The sequence below is a fragment of the Barbus barbus genome, assembly GCF_936440315.1.
Source record: "Barbus barbus genome assembly, chromosome: 46".
NCBI lineage: Eukaryota > Metazoa > Chordata > Actinopteri > Cypriniformes > Cyprinidae > Barbus > Barbus barbus.
In genome coordinates, this window is record NC_136724.1 from 8,695,895 (window position 1) to 8,711,105 (window position 15,211).

Consider the following 15,211-nt stretch of genomic DNA (forward strand, 5'->3'; position numbering starts at 1 on the left):
TCTATTTAGGCAGAGTAAGTGTAGCCTACGTATAACTGAACACAGAAAATTGCAAACTGACGTTTATTTGCAGCATTAATTGTGCAAGTAAAATCAAAGTTACAGCCTGCAGAAATACTGTCAATATATGACACTTTTTTCACAAACTTTGAATTCAATCACTGCTTAAAACGGTTAACATTGAGTAGAAATTATTGTAACAATTTAATAGATGGAAACAAACATTTTACAATAAGGATGGAAACATTTTAACAGTGTGTGATCATTACGAATTTGTCCGTTGTCGGCTCTCTAGGAGGGAAAAACGCAAGAATAATAGTGAAATAATTAAATAATTGCATCTGACTCTGTTTTTATTATAATAGCCTAATGCGTATTAACAGATTTTATTAGTGGAAATGATCGTCATTTACATTTTGAATGTGGTGTAAAGTTATTGTGTCACAGAACTAGTGTAGATAGACTTTTCCAAACTTTCCAAACACACCGAAGCCCAGAAAAGACTTACAGCTTGTAGCTCGGCGACTAGGTTTAAGAACAACCGTGTCCGGCCAAACCCCTCCTGACACCTGCACGCGATTAACTGAAGAACTGGAATCTCATATTTAAATTAAAAATTCCCATTTCAGTTAGATGTTTTTAAATTAAATGTTTTTTAAGTGTTTTTCATTTTAATTTATTTTTCTGCAAGTTTGCACTGATCAACATTAATGAAAGCATATGACAGGTATATTGTTTTGTAGAGCAGCTTGTGATGTTACACAATTTATTGTAATTTATTATAAAATCAATAAAAGTAAGCGGGCCTGCTCGTTTTGCTTATGATAGTTTATGTTTGAGGTTTGCTTTCCTTTTCTTTTCTCTCTCTTTATATTTTTTATTATAATTATAATCTCTTATAATATTTATTGCATTTGCTTTTTGCATGCATTTTACGAGAATCGTTTTCCAGTAAATTGTCTATACTGATCTGTATTATAGCTACGAACCCAGGGCTTAATGCAGCGCACATTAAATGCTAAATGTCAGGTGTGTCAAATTTTCTCATACATTTAAATGCAATTAATAATTTATGTTAGGCCTATATTCTTTGTAATATGCCGGTTTTTATTTGGTGACCTATGAATTTGCATGCTAAGTGTCAAGAGAGGATAAAAGGAATATATGTCTTTTAATCTCTCAAATTTAAAGGCCATAACAGAGATGTATGAATTTTAATGCCTTCATGTTGTTATGAAATAAACATTCATTTGAGCTCTTAAATTTGAGCTCTGTGATGATAAGGTGTTCTCTAATAAGACAGACCTCAGTGTGATTAAAAAAAAATCCACAGCATGAGTCTGTGTTTATCTCTCGCTTCTATCTTGCCTTTTGGGAACAAAATTGTGCATCGTTGGTTTTGCTTTAAAAAGCAAATTAAATTGTTTCAAAAGTAAGTGATATACTAGATTCTCTAAATTGAGCTTTCCAAGTAATATGAATTTAAATGCTTATGATTACATTTGCTCAGCATGCAGCTCAGACTTTATCATGTTTGTTTTATGTTTATAACATCATCAAACAATGATTCCATAAACGTGCCTCAATGAAATGCTCATTTGCAATGATCTGTTTAAACAGGTGTAATTTTGTAAAAAAACAACAACAAAAAAACTCACTGCATCATGAAATATCCATAGTCACTCCAGTGGGGACCAGAAAACAAAACAAAAAAACAGGAGTATAATATCATCACTTTCAGATCAGAGTCACTCATCAAACAGAGATTTATCACATTTCATATATGCATGGCTGCATTGCAAAACAAAATTTAATTTTTGCAGGTCACTTTTGCAAGCCATACTGCCATACTGAGCACGCTATGTCACCAGCTAATATTAACAAGCTGAGATGACATGCGATTATCCTCAATGTCATCCCACCCTCTCCTTCCACCCACTGTATGTGCATAAAACCCTCAGATTAGGCCTGCCATTGGAAAGGAATGCCCGTACCCTTTACCCTCAGGGTGCTTTAGCATCCTAAAGAAGTTCTACCTGTCTTTACGTGCATGTGGGAATAAGATGACTAACAGGGGGCATTGAGATGCTAATGTGGGTTTGAATAGCACTGTGCTTATTGTCCAAACCAATAAGGAACAAATGGATGAGAAATTTGTGTGTCTCTGTGAGGCGATAGCTGGTTGCGATCCTGCAAGTTCTCTTGGGAAATTTTTATCATGTGGTGGGCAAGAATGTTTTGGCGAGTCTGTCTTAGAAGCCTGGTTAGGCCAGTTGTTTTTAGAGTAGAGTGATTTGTTATGATAGATCTGTAGTGGCATGAAGATAACTACTAAGCTTTTTGCGCATATGATATTTAATCAAGAATCAAACTCCCAGATGTGTTGTCAGACTGCTATTTTGCAGAATTTTTTTTATTTTTTATATCCAATATATTTGGCCATGTTTAGCATTTTTGACCCAAACAAGCAGCCCCTGATCGAAAAAATATTTTTTGCCCGGAAACCTTTGTTGTGTGGTGCTGTGACACATTGCTTCCACTCACTTCTGTCAACAAGCCAGGACTTCCTACTGAAACCTCTTACTTTGATAATCCTCAACTTTGATATGTTGGACATCAAATGAAAAGGGCACAAAGAGTGAGAAATAGGAAAGGGAAACAAGTGAAAGTGAGTAATTGAGAAAAAGAAGCGGTGCTCTTGAGCTGTGGGCCGCATCAGATGAGAAGTTGAGTGTTCGTCAAAAGTGTTCGTCTGTGTTTGTGTCTCAGCGGAGGGGGTCTCTAGCTTTGTAGGGGGGCTTGCTCTCAAGCTCTCTCTCTCCTTTTCTTTCACCCCCTTCTAATCCCTAGGCCCAGTCATCCCTTCAGGGCATGCCTCAGATCTGCCTCTATGTCAGGACGACCCCTTCCTTCTCTTCTTTCTGTTGCCCTTTCTCTCCTTCTTTTTGCTTTATCTCCTTTTACATTTTATCTTATATATATATATATAGTGGGCCCCAAACAATACATGGACATGTTTGCCACATTTGGATGAAGAAAATGTATGGATTTTATTGATTAATATACAAAATGTCACAACAGGACTTTTCCAGAAGTAACTTTACTTTTCAGAGTAGATATTTGTAATTATATAAAAAAATAAAAACGGGTTCCAGCTGATTTTTATCAACATGAAGTAATTTCTCCTCAAGTTCACACAGTTGCCCTTTAAAAAAATAAAATAAAAAAAAATAATAATAAATTCATGTTGTGTTTTTTCCTTCTCAATTTTAATTTTGTTGGCCCGTTCGTTGGTTGTACTCCACAGCGGTAACTTGTGAGTAAACCAGTTCATTCACATGCAGCCTACAGGCAGTCACAGGAAATGAGCAGGTTTGTACAAAAGTATGAGAGTGACAGTTTGCTTTCACTGGTGGGGTTAGCTGCTGGAAACTCAAAACTGACCTGCCAATTAACCTGGCCATTTAAATTTTTTTCCATAAAACTTCATAAAAAGTCATGATAGTCCTCTAACTCCAAACCAGTTCACCTGCTAACCAGCATAAACCAAAATGAACTACAATGGAAATTCACAATGGTCTATTCAGGCAGGGTGCTACTCACATAGATGTATGTGTGTCATTATTAATACTAATGTGTTTTATTTATTTACTTATTTTTTATCAAGTAGGTGGCTGCAAATAGCACACATTGTGTTTTGGGAAGAGCTACTTGGTTTGCCTCTTCTATTCACTGTCCTGGTTGTGAAAACCGTCTGTAAACCTGTGTGAATTGTGACAATGGGAACTAAGTATTTCCACATTTGGTGGCATTGTGTGTTAAGGACTTGTGATGGAGTGGTTGTGTGTTGTTATAATTGCACAGGTATGTTGGTTTTGATGTGAGGTATTTTGAACAAATGTGAAAACGCTGCAAATAGGGGGGGGGGGGGGCGCACAAAGAGGGGACAAATAACCTGCTCCTTCCATGTGATTGATGTCTCTTGTTATCTCCGCTGCTATTCACTAGAGTGTCGGGCATCTTTTAGAGATGAAGAATTGAAGTTTTCTAACATTCTATAAAACTGAACTTTCATTCTGTCAGTATTTTAGATTATGCTGACTTTAGATTTAGATTTTAAGCGTTTCATAAACAAACATACAAACAAATAAATAAATAAAGATACAATGTAATACAATAAGTTAATTTAAACCATTTAAACTGTATAACTAAAGTATATAGTTAAGATAACATTTGATAAAATAATACAATTAAATAACACATAATAATATTAAAAAATAAATAAAAGATTAAAGTCAAAACAATAAAAGATAAACCATTATTTATTTATTTATTTATTTGAAATATTTTAATCATCCACATTTTAGTGACTTAGCCTTTAACCATAAGGTCAGGAAAACAAAGCCAAAGGAATAGCTGAATAACAGATCCATATGTAAAAAGTACTGAGGCATGTGTTCTCTCTAAATCCCCAAGTATAACTCCTCTCCTGTTTGCCTGTTCTTCCCCATGTGTTTTACACACTTCTCTGTCCCCTCTGAGTACTTTAAAAGTAAATGTCAAAGCCCTTGCCTCCCCGGGCCCTGGGGAGCCCCTATTTACAAAAACAAAAGAGGAGACTCAACTATATGAGCAAATTTCAGGCATGCCTGAAAGACTACCCCATTGTCATCACAGCATCTAAAGACTAATCGCTTTTTCTCATGCAAAGTGTGCTGGTTTTAAGGGCCCGGGTATAGATGAAGTGAGAAGGAGAGAGAGGGTAGAGGTGTGTAAGGGGGGGCTTTGTTTTAACAATACTCCACAGGGAGCTTTGAAGGGAAGGCAGGGGCTATTGGAGGGGTCCTTCTCCCGCTGAACAAAGACCAGCTCCTTCCAAGCAAAGATAAAGGGAGGGGGTGGAGGTAAAAGTTTTACAGACTAGTTCCCTCAAGGAGATTTTGGAGTGGAGGGGTGGAGAAGGGAGGTAGAGAGGGAGTCTTTGGAGTCCTCTGTTGTTTATAACGATAGTGTGTCACCGCAGATTCCCAATATGACACAAAAACTCTCCGAGGGGCAAGAGAGGAGGTGGAACAGAAGATAGGATTGGGCGATATGAGAATGTACTGTGGGACTGCAGAAGTGTCAATCAGATGAGATTTTGTTATTCCGTTTATACTGTGACCACTTTATTTACACATGAGAGTAAAAAATCAAATCAAAACAAACAAAAAAATGTAATATGACAGTCCAGTGCATGGCATGTTCCCAAACAAGTTCAGTTGTTTGTCTCTTTTTAGTTTAGTTGTTTACGGTTGCAAAGCAACATTGGATGTTTGTTGTGTTAATATAAAGCAAGTGATGTGCAGTTGCACGTATATTGGCTTTTCTACAATGACCTTTGTGGATTGTGGCTCAGTCAATCAGAATTTAGAGTGGATATTATTCATACTATTATTTTTTAATAGTAGTTTTGTTTTGAATATTATTATGCATAATATTTTGTTTGTGTCCTCCAAATGAAAGTAATGAAGTAGTTTTTTTTAATTGGCTGAAATGTGTCTATTTATCACCATCTAGTTGTTTATTTGTTTATATTTTAATTCACTGGATTGTCAAATAAATAAATAAAAATAATTGTGTGTGTTTTTGTATAATTAGTAATACCATGATAAGATTTTGTTCATACTGCTCTCCCCTAAGCAAGCATGAGCAGCGGAAAAGCTCTTGCCATGTCACTCGAGAAAGCTGTTTTTATCAAGACGGCTCAGCATGCTTGGGAAATACATCTTTTTCTTGTAGGAGGACAAGGTTAGACTTTTCTATGGAATTTATTATTCAGTCACACTTACAACCACAGGTACACAGTCCTCTTTAGGTTGCTAGCTGCTCTCAGTGGACAGCGAGCATGCCATGTACCGTCGTAAAGGCTCTTCCAGCAGCCGTGGTTTAGAACGAAAGGTTCCATTTGTCAAAGGTGCTTGAGAGTGCCCCCACCCCATGTTGCCCCGCAGTTTGGCGGCTACTTGGCGAAGTCATTGTCTGAGAAGAGGCAGGACATTACTCATTGCTCAGGGAAAAAGAGACTTGGGGCCCCAGGCACCCGGACTGACCGGATTTATGAATGGGGAATTGGGTTTGCATACTGTGAGTTAGTTACTGTGACAATAGAGCGCTTTAGACGTGAACTTGACCGGGCTGATGTCTACCATATGAGAAACAGAAAGATAGGGAAACATAAAGTGAGTGGGAGGGATGTGTGCTAGGGGATGTTAGCACATTTGGTGTGCCATGTTCTGCATGATAATTCTAAAATGTCCAAAAGTGCATGTTTGGATGTTGGTCTTTTGTATGTGGGTAGCTGACGTAATAATTTTCGGAAGTTCACATGCACTGCATTTCAGTTCTTCAATCTAATCGTAAATGTGTGATAATTATATTAATTAATATAAAAACATTCCTTTTATTACGTTTTATTATAGATATATGTATTTAAATAAACAACATAAATGTAGTAAGAAATATATTTAAAATAAATATTTAAAAAATCTATGAAAATTATACATTTATTTCACAAATATTTAAATGTATTTACATATTTTAATGTAACCTATTTGAATAAAAATAATAACTTTTTATTTTTTTGGAGTATGGGATACAGCTATACTTTTCTTCATGGGAGACTTGTGATGTGGATGCTGGGAGATGTTAGTGGGGTTTTTTCAGAGAAAACAGTGGTGAGGAGAAAAATAATGCAAAGAAGACAGTAAAGTCAATGAAACATGAGAAGAGGGGAAGGAAAGTGTCAAAAGAGAGAAAGTTTGGAAGACTGCAGAAAAGGCCAGAAAAGGAAGAGGGGGTAGATAAACATGGAGAGAGAGTTAAAGAGAGAAAGAGTTGAGCTGGAGTGTTTTTTTCCCTCTCAGAGCTCAGCGTGTAAGCTTGCGTCTACCTCCCAAAGCTGCTTTCACAAAGAGATTTACAAGACAGGTTTCTACCGCCCTGCATTTCAAGCGTGTGTGTCTGTGTATGTACGTCTGCCCACTTGTGTGAGTTATTTCATGCATATAAAGTGCATGCAAGCAGAACACTGCCGATTTTCACGTGATTGTTTCAGATTGGTCTATATTTCAGTATGTGCGCTGGCATTTAGGTATGACAGTAATTTTAGTTTTACATGGGCAATGGAATACCTGGCACAGGCCTACTGACATACTTTTACTAGATGTGAATATGTCCTCTCACAAAGGCTTAAAAAACCCTCAGATGCCAGAAAATGTGTCAGTGTGTGTGTGTGCCCTGCATCATGTGTCAGCTTGTGTGCCGACACTGTATTCCGGGGTTCTTCCACATACAAAGGGGGCTACTTAGCTTTTAGAATTATTTATGTTGTTTGGCTTTTTGTGCAACAGTCTTAAGCACTTGTCTCCTCCTATTAGACTGAATGACTCTACTGAACCCATCTGAAATCTCTCCAAACTCATCAAACCGAAATCTCCCTCTGCTGCTTGGAACATCTCAGCTTTCAGAGAGGATAGACACTTCACAGACTATATAATGTCTTGCAGATTCATGTTTGCAGCCCCTTGTTAATCATGCAAGTTTTTGCTAATAAATGCTAGTAAATCAAAATGACCAGTGAAGGCTTGATGTGGTTCACACACCCTAAATAAAATCTTTTAATGGCTATTGGTGCACCTATTTTCAAATGTGTTGCGTAACTGCAATTATACTTCTAAAATCTACATTTTGGGTTCAGTACAAGTTGTGTTGTGTGTCAGCATCAAGATTGTGCTCTAGAATAATTTATGAAAAAGTGCATTACTTTACAGCATTTTTCGTTTGATTCAGAACTGCAACTGTTTGAAACCAATTTGTTTTAAAATAATAAAATATAAATTAAATAATATAAAATTAAATATAAAATAACAAATAAAAATACATTTTAGAAATTTTTTAAAATAATTAAAAAAATAATTGTATGATTAAAAATAAAAATACATTCTGACAATAAAACAATTATTGTATTCGTTTAGACTGCAGATCCATCTGGGGAGGGAGCAAAGGTCTAAATGCCAGATAAAATTTGCCTGCTGGTTAAACGCTAGGCATCCCTGGAAGTGGCATATGTTAATGTCACAGTTATTGGGAGTGTGTTTATATGATTAGAGAGTGAGAGGTCGAGATGAAAGTCGAGCAGGAGTGATTTGTCTTCTTGTGCAGTGAAAGGAGATCAATGCAAAGTGCCTCTTGCCCACTCAACAAGCCATGTAAACTCATTAACTTCCTGAGACCTATCCCTGATTTTACATACACACACACACAAACAAGGCAGATCAGTGAAATTACTTGTGTAAGATTAGGTTAATGTGTTAATGAGTGTGAGTGGGTGTCTGTGTTTCTCTAACTTGATTGTGTCAAAGTGTGTGTGTAAACATTGGTTTATATGCATGTGTGTAAGAGATAGTCAGGATCAATGGGATTTTATTATTGCATAGATGTTTTGCACACCTATCTATGATTAATTTAATAATCTGTGATTTATGGATGGTTGCAACATGCATGATAACTCAGACATGTCCAAAAGTGAATGTTCGGATGTAGGTGTTTTTATTTGTACTTAAAAGTAAAGAATCAAAGTTATTTGTGTAAATGTAAGAAGATCCTGCTTTGACATCAGGCTTTATTGGTCACATGCGAAGGCTGTGGCTTAGTAACTTTACAGCTGGAATATATGTATAGACAGTATGTTTCTGATTCTTTTGAATATGTGTGAGGACAATAGTAAAGATGATGATGATGATGATGATGATAAGGTGTTGATATGAACACAGCTGAAGTAATACACAGTTCCTGCCTCCTTGCTGCTTCTCATGTATTTCTGTGTACCTGCAGATAGAAGATGTTTCTGAGTGTGTGTGGAGAGATCTGTTAGAAGTTCCCAGAATTTCCCCTCTGCCTGCCTCACCAGTATCTTAGTTTCCCTCCTTCTGGCATATTCTACAACTTTATTTGCCTATGATTTACAGAGGAATGCACACACACACACACACACACACACACACACACACACACACACTTCAGTACATGTAGGCACACAGGCTTTCCTCCTCTTGCAGATTGCGCAAGTGAAACAACTTTTACATGCACGCACATATGCAATCCTGTGAAGACCTGTTTTTTTTTTTTTGTTTTTTTTTTTATGGTAGACTAACAAACTTTCCTGTACTTTTTTGGTTCAAGGATGTGGACATGTTGACATATGTTGAGAATATGAAGAATATTAACTTGATTGATAATATACAGTTATTTTCACTTGTTCTTAAGAATAAATATTGTAATAATATGTATACTTATATTTTTATTTTTATATCTGTATTATATGTATGTGTAGGGTTGAGCAATAGCGTAAGCCCTGTTAGAATGTAATTGATTTTTGTTAATCAAGCAGATGAATAAATTCAAAATGATTCAGTTATTCATTTGTGTCATCTCTCGAAAATTTCCACAGATGCCCCTGTGTGGCTTAATATTTCCTTGCATTAAAATATTTCATTAAAGTAAATGTAGGTATAATAAAACTAAATATATATTTTTATATACAATAACATATTTTTATTGAATTAATCATGCTTAATCGCATATTAATATATTTATATTGTCTTAGGGTGTTTTCACATATATAGTTTGTTTTAAAGGAAACAAACCCAGTTAATTTAATTTCACACTGAATCTCCAAATTAACAGAAACAACATAAAGATGGCATATTTTAAATGTGTTTAATGGCATCTGTAATTGAACAATACATTTATTACATAAAATACATATATTATACATTATACCAGTACTACTACTGATGTCTCTATTAAATGCATTTTCCCTCAATTTTAGCCAGTAATTATAGCCATTCAACTTTACAGTATAATTGGAAGCCATTATTTTTAACATTTAATAGGCTTTGAAAAATATCGACCTTAAAACAGTCTTCACACAAACTATAAATTATATATGCATAAACTATTAATTGTATGTAGATTAATCTTCAAGCTACAAGAGTTAATCAGCGAACAGAGTAATGAGTGATTTCTCTTCTTATTTTGTTCTTTGATTTATGACAACAACACAGACTGCAGCAGGTTTCACTTTAAAATGAGTGCTGTCTCTTTAAAAACTGATGCACATGACACGGAACTGACACACATTCATAATTTTGTGTGTTTTTGTCCGTGAATGAGAACTCACTGCCCTACTGGTGAGCTGTCTGAAGTCGCTTTCTGTGTGCAAGTGTCAGATGCATGTGTTCACAGAGAGCTGCTTCATAGCATGTTTACATCATGCTATGTGTTTATATATTTATTTATTTTTAGTGGAAGGATGGTATTTAATTAATTTACTTCAAAAAGTAAGATATCAGTGCATACATTTTTGGCCAGAAACCTCCTATTGGTAGTTGGTATTGTTGCTTTATTGTACAAAGATACATTTATATAAATGGGAACACTTCACAATAAGCTTCATTAACATTAGTTAACTAGTGTAGTTAACATGAACTAAGAATAAACAATACTTCTACAACATTTATTCATTTTAATGTTAATTTCAACATTTACTAATGCATTATTAAAACCAAAAGTTATAAATACTGTAATAAATGTATTGTTCATTGTTCGCTCATGTTAGTTAATACATTAGATAACATTAATTAATGAAATCTTATTGTATAGTGTCCATATACATGTATAGGCCTATAGATAGGCTTCGTTTATTTGCATCGTTGCATGTGTCATTATTAACATTTCACCAAAATCAAGTTCAAATACGAAGTTTTTGAACAGTGAAAGTTTTTCTTAAACATTTTTCTCATCATTACCTTGGCGCAGTATATGTCAGAGGCAGGCAGAGGCATGTCAGAGGCAGTATGTGCATCGCATTAATATTACCTGGTGACCTCTAGTCATTTGTAATAATTGCAGTGGTTGTCTGTGATCTTAATCCTGTGCAAATCGGCCATGTCTGCAATTTGTAAACTAAAGATTCCCCCCCAAATTACCTATCATATTTCGCAGAACACTGAGGTCCTGTGATAATATTAGGATTTCGTGGGGTCATAGCCTATATCATTTTTTCAAGGTTTTTGAATAACTAAGAATCTTTCATTTTTCCCCATCCTTTGCAGGTTTGTTTTCACATGAACAGATGCTGTAAAATGTAATTGATATGAAATACAGACATATTACTGTTGATTTTGATATTTAACACATCCAAAATATTGCTGTGGATAGAAGGAGGGTCTTTAGGAGTTATTTATGGTGAAAGTAATTTGTTAATGCTTTTAAACTTTTAAATGTACTTTTAATGATCAATGGTTGAAGGGTGAGTAAAATAATGTCACCTCATTGTACCCAGTTTTTGAAAATGCTTATTATTGCGTTCACAGAGTGAACCTTAAATGGAAGCAAATAATTAAAATAAAAAAATCCCATAATTTGAGCAAAACATCATGGGGCTAGGAAAAATATATAGATGTAAATATATTTATTGTTAAATTGTTACATATAAGTGGAAAAAGATTAAATATAATTTTTCATTTTGGTTACATTTTGAATCTACAGTACTTGGCAACAATGGATGTTTATTTAGAAAACAATGCATAATGTATTATATTTAACTTCTCCAAAAAACAACAAAAAACAAAACATTAAAAAATTAAAAATATGTAGATATAATTTTTAGCTGTATGCTCCAGCTCTGATTTTGTACAATATATTTTGGATTTGTTTTCTTCACTTTTTTTCTTTGGTTGTTTAATCATTTTACATAATGTAGTATATATTTTTTTATGTAGTACCGGATAAAAAGCCATTTAATCTAAATTGACTTGATGAAAGAGTCAACAAAAAAACCAACAAAAAATAAACTAAGCAAAAAATATGTAAGTGGATATACACAAGTATGTAAATATGTAAGTACATTAGAATATATGATTATGTCATTTGCATAACATTTATTTAATTTCAGTGTAAAAAAAGTCCTAAAAGCCCCCCCCCCCCCCCCCCCCCCATCATCCCAGAATTTCGATATCTTTATCTGGCCTGGTTTTCAGAGCTTTGTCATCCTACTTTTGCTTTCTTATGCTTTGTCTTTATCTTTATGTTAAAACTAATGCATTCTCTTCACTTGACTTCTTCTCTTTCTGCTCTCCTACAATCCATCTTTCCCTCCTTCCATCTCACTTTTATTTTCTACATTTGTGAATGAAGGGGACCTTCAACCCCCTCCCCCCACCCTTTTTTCAGCAATAGAGCGCTGTGCTGCAGGATGACTTCATCTAGTCTAATTTCTGGGTTGTAATAAGCTGTAAATGGTGAGGCTGCTGGGGTCTGTGTAGGAATTAATAAGAGCTAATAGAGCATGCCTGTGGGGACAGCAGCCTGTCTTTAAGTAAACATTATGACTTCTCCAGGGGAGCTGTTGGCAGTGGGGAGCTGTTAAGGGACTGGGCTCTGGCTTGATGAATCATGAAGCTGTGGGATAGGCTGTGGGATAGATAATTTGCTCCTTGATTCTACACCAATGGGGCTAATAAGGCCTCTCTGCTTGACTGTCTGATTGGATAGGCTGGTATTGTGCATGAACATATTAATCATCTATTTTTAAATTTGGTTTGGGGAGTAATTGAAACATAAAGCTGTCTCATAGGAAAGAAATGGATATACTATAAAAACAAAATCAAGTTGTGAATTAAACAAATATTATTAGATTATGTTTCACAAGAAAATACTATTTAAAATTTTCTTGAAATTTACTTATTACTTGAAATTTAATAGCAATTTCTGAAAAGAACATTGTTTCTAGATTCAAAAATAATAATGAATTATATTGAACAATTATAGAATAAATAGCAATAATAATTGTTATAAATAAATTGTTGTATAATTTGTAAAAAAAAAACAATTAAACACTTAAAACATTAAAATAATAGTTATTAATAACAAACACCGATGAATACATTTTGTAAATAATTTAAACGAGAAAAAAAATTATAAATTTATTAATAACAAAAAATAGTATTTTTTTAATAATTGATCAATAAAATATAAATTAATTTATTCTTATTCTTGTTATTCTTATTCTTCTTATCATTATCATTATTTTAATTAATTAATAAAAAAAAAATTGCAGTGTGAAAACCCCATTAAGTCTCTTGAGCTATGAAAGACCAACTTCTGAAATGTAATTTTATCTAAAATAATCTGTTAATGTATAGCCAGATTAGAGTGGTTAAATGTATGTGGATCTCTGTAGTTGTAAGAGAGCTGGTGTTTATAGGTGAACAGTAACTGTTGTGAGTTACTGTGAGGTACTGAGATGTGACAGGTACTGAGGTGTGCTCTGAATCTCAGGGGAAGCAAGCGCGAGACCCCCCTAAAAGTCTTAGCAACCTCACCACAACTATGTTTGATCTCAGTCAATGCAAGCATTGTGTGTGCATGAGGTGGAGAGAAAAAGAGAAGATGCACAGGCTGGGTGCTTTGCATCAGCAAAGGAAACCCTCTTTTTTATTCCTCAGATTCCTGAACTTCACATTCACACACCACCCAACACCCAACAGTGTGTGCTCACAAACACTGGATGTAGAATGAGAGGGGATCTCTCCTTCCCCACATTCACAGATGCTCAGCTTGCTATCAGATTTGGGTATGGCAGGAGGGCACTCTTGAGTTTTGACACACCAAAGCGTATACAGAAGAGGTGACCGTTGCTAGTAGTCACACTTTTTACTTTATTGAATATTACATGCCTAATATTACCTTAAAGTATTGTGTACAAATATCTATTGACAATTACCAACTTTATTGCAGAGAAAAAAAGATTAATACAGATTAATAATGTTGTTGATGCTATTGGAACTAGTTGTCACACTATATGGTGTAAGTTGTCACAATGAAAGCTGCCATCAAACAGCCTACTATAGACTTTTCACACACACACACACACACACACACACACACACACACACTTGTTGGGTTTCCATGTTTTATGGGGACATCCCATAGGCGCAATGGTTTTTATACTGTACAATCTGTATGTGCTATTGCCCTACACCAACCCTACACCTAAACTTAGCCCTCACAGGAAACATGCTGCATTTTTAGATTTTCAAAAAACTTTATGCTGTATGATTTATAAGCTTGTTTCCTCATGGGGACCAAAAAATGTCCCCACAAGATTAAGATTTACTGGTATTACTATCCTTGTGGGGACATTTGGTCCCCAGGACGTGATAAATACCAGGTGCACACACACACACACACGTGGTTTATGGGGACTCTCCATAGGCATAATGGTTTGTATACTGAACAAACTGTGTGTGCTATATTGCCCTACACCAACCCTACAACTAAACTTAGCCCTCACAGGAGACTTTGTGCATTTTTAGATTTTCAAAAAAACACCATTTAGCATATTTTTTAAGCCTTTTGAATTACGGGGACATAGGCAGTGTCCTCATAAACCACCTTCATATTGTAATACCTCTGTCATACCCATGTCATTATACAAATTTGTGTCCTCATAAACCACATAAACATGCACACACACACACACACACATATTTAACACCGGCTGTTACTTTACCTGCTACTTTGACCTGCTTTCAAGAAAAAAGCTGAACTTGCACTTCCCGAATTGTCTCAAATGAAAATACACCTGAAATAGGGGTGTGCGATATGCCGATTTTTGATCGTGGACGATAAAAATGTCTCCACGACCTGCTTTTGGAGAAATATCGTAGTATCGCACATTCTATCAGTTGCAGTTCTGGCGCCGTCGTATCAATACTGTACAGCACGACATACATTCACATCAGTGTTAACTCAGCGGTAGAGTGAGTTACTCTCGACAAAATTGCATGATTTGCGTGTGTTTTAAAGCCCTGCAGGTTAAGCTTTTCATCGATCTGTTGTGCGTTATTTCCGAGCCCGTACACCAGAAGTGCGCGCACTAATACGCCTGTCTAACAGCGCTGGATTACTCAACTAAGTTATCTTTTGCTCTAATACTGTCAAAACACACAAGGTTTACATATAAACTCATTTGGTTATGTCGAAAATTAAAGTAAACATTCGAGGGAGAAACAGATGCGTGCCTGTGTATTTGATGGGAGCAGCTCTTAAAGGGACAAAACGAAACATGCAGTCTACTGTCATTAAAGGGATAGTTCACCCCCCA

At 35.3% G+C, this 15,211-nt stretch overlaps 1 protein-coding gene across 1 annotated transcript in view; it reads left to right on the forward strand.

Annotated features, from left to right (window-relative positions):
* LOC306865148 (transcriptional activator GLI3-like) overlaps positions 1–15,211 on the forward strand; it is a 170,807-nt gene that overhangs the window by 1,180 nt on the left and 154,416 nt on the right. The window lies entirely within an intron of this gene.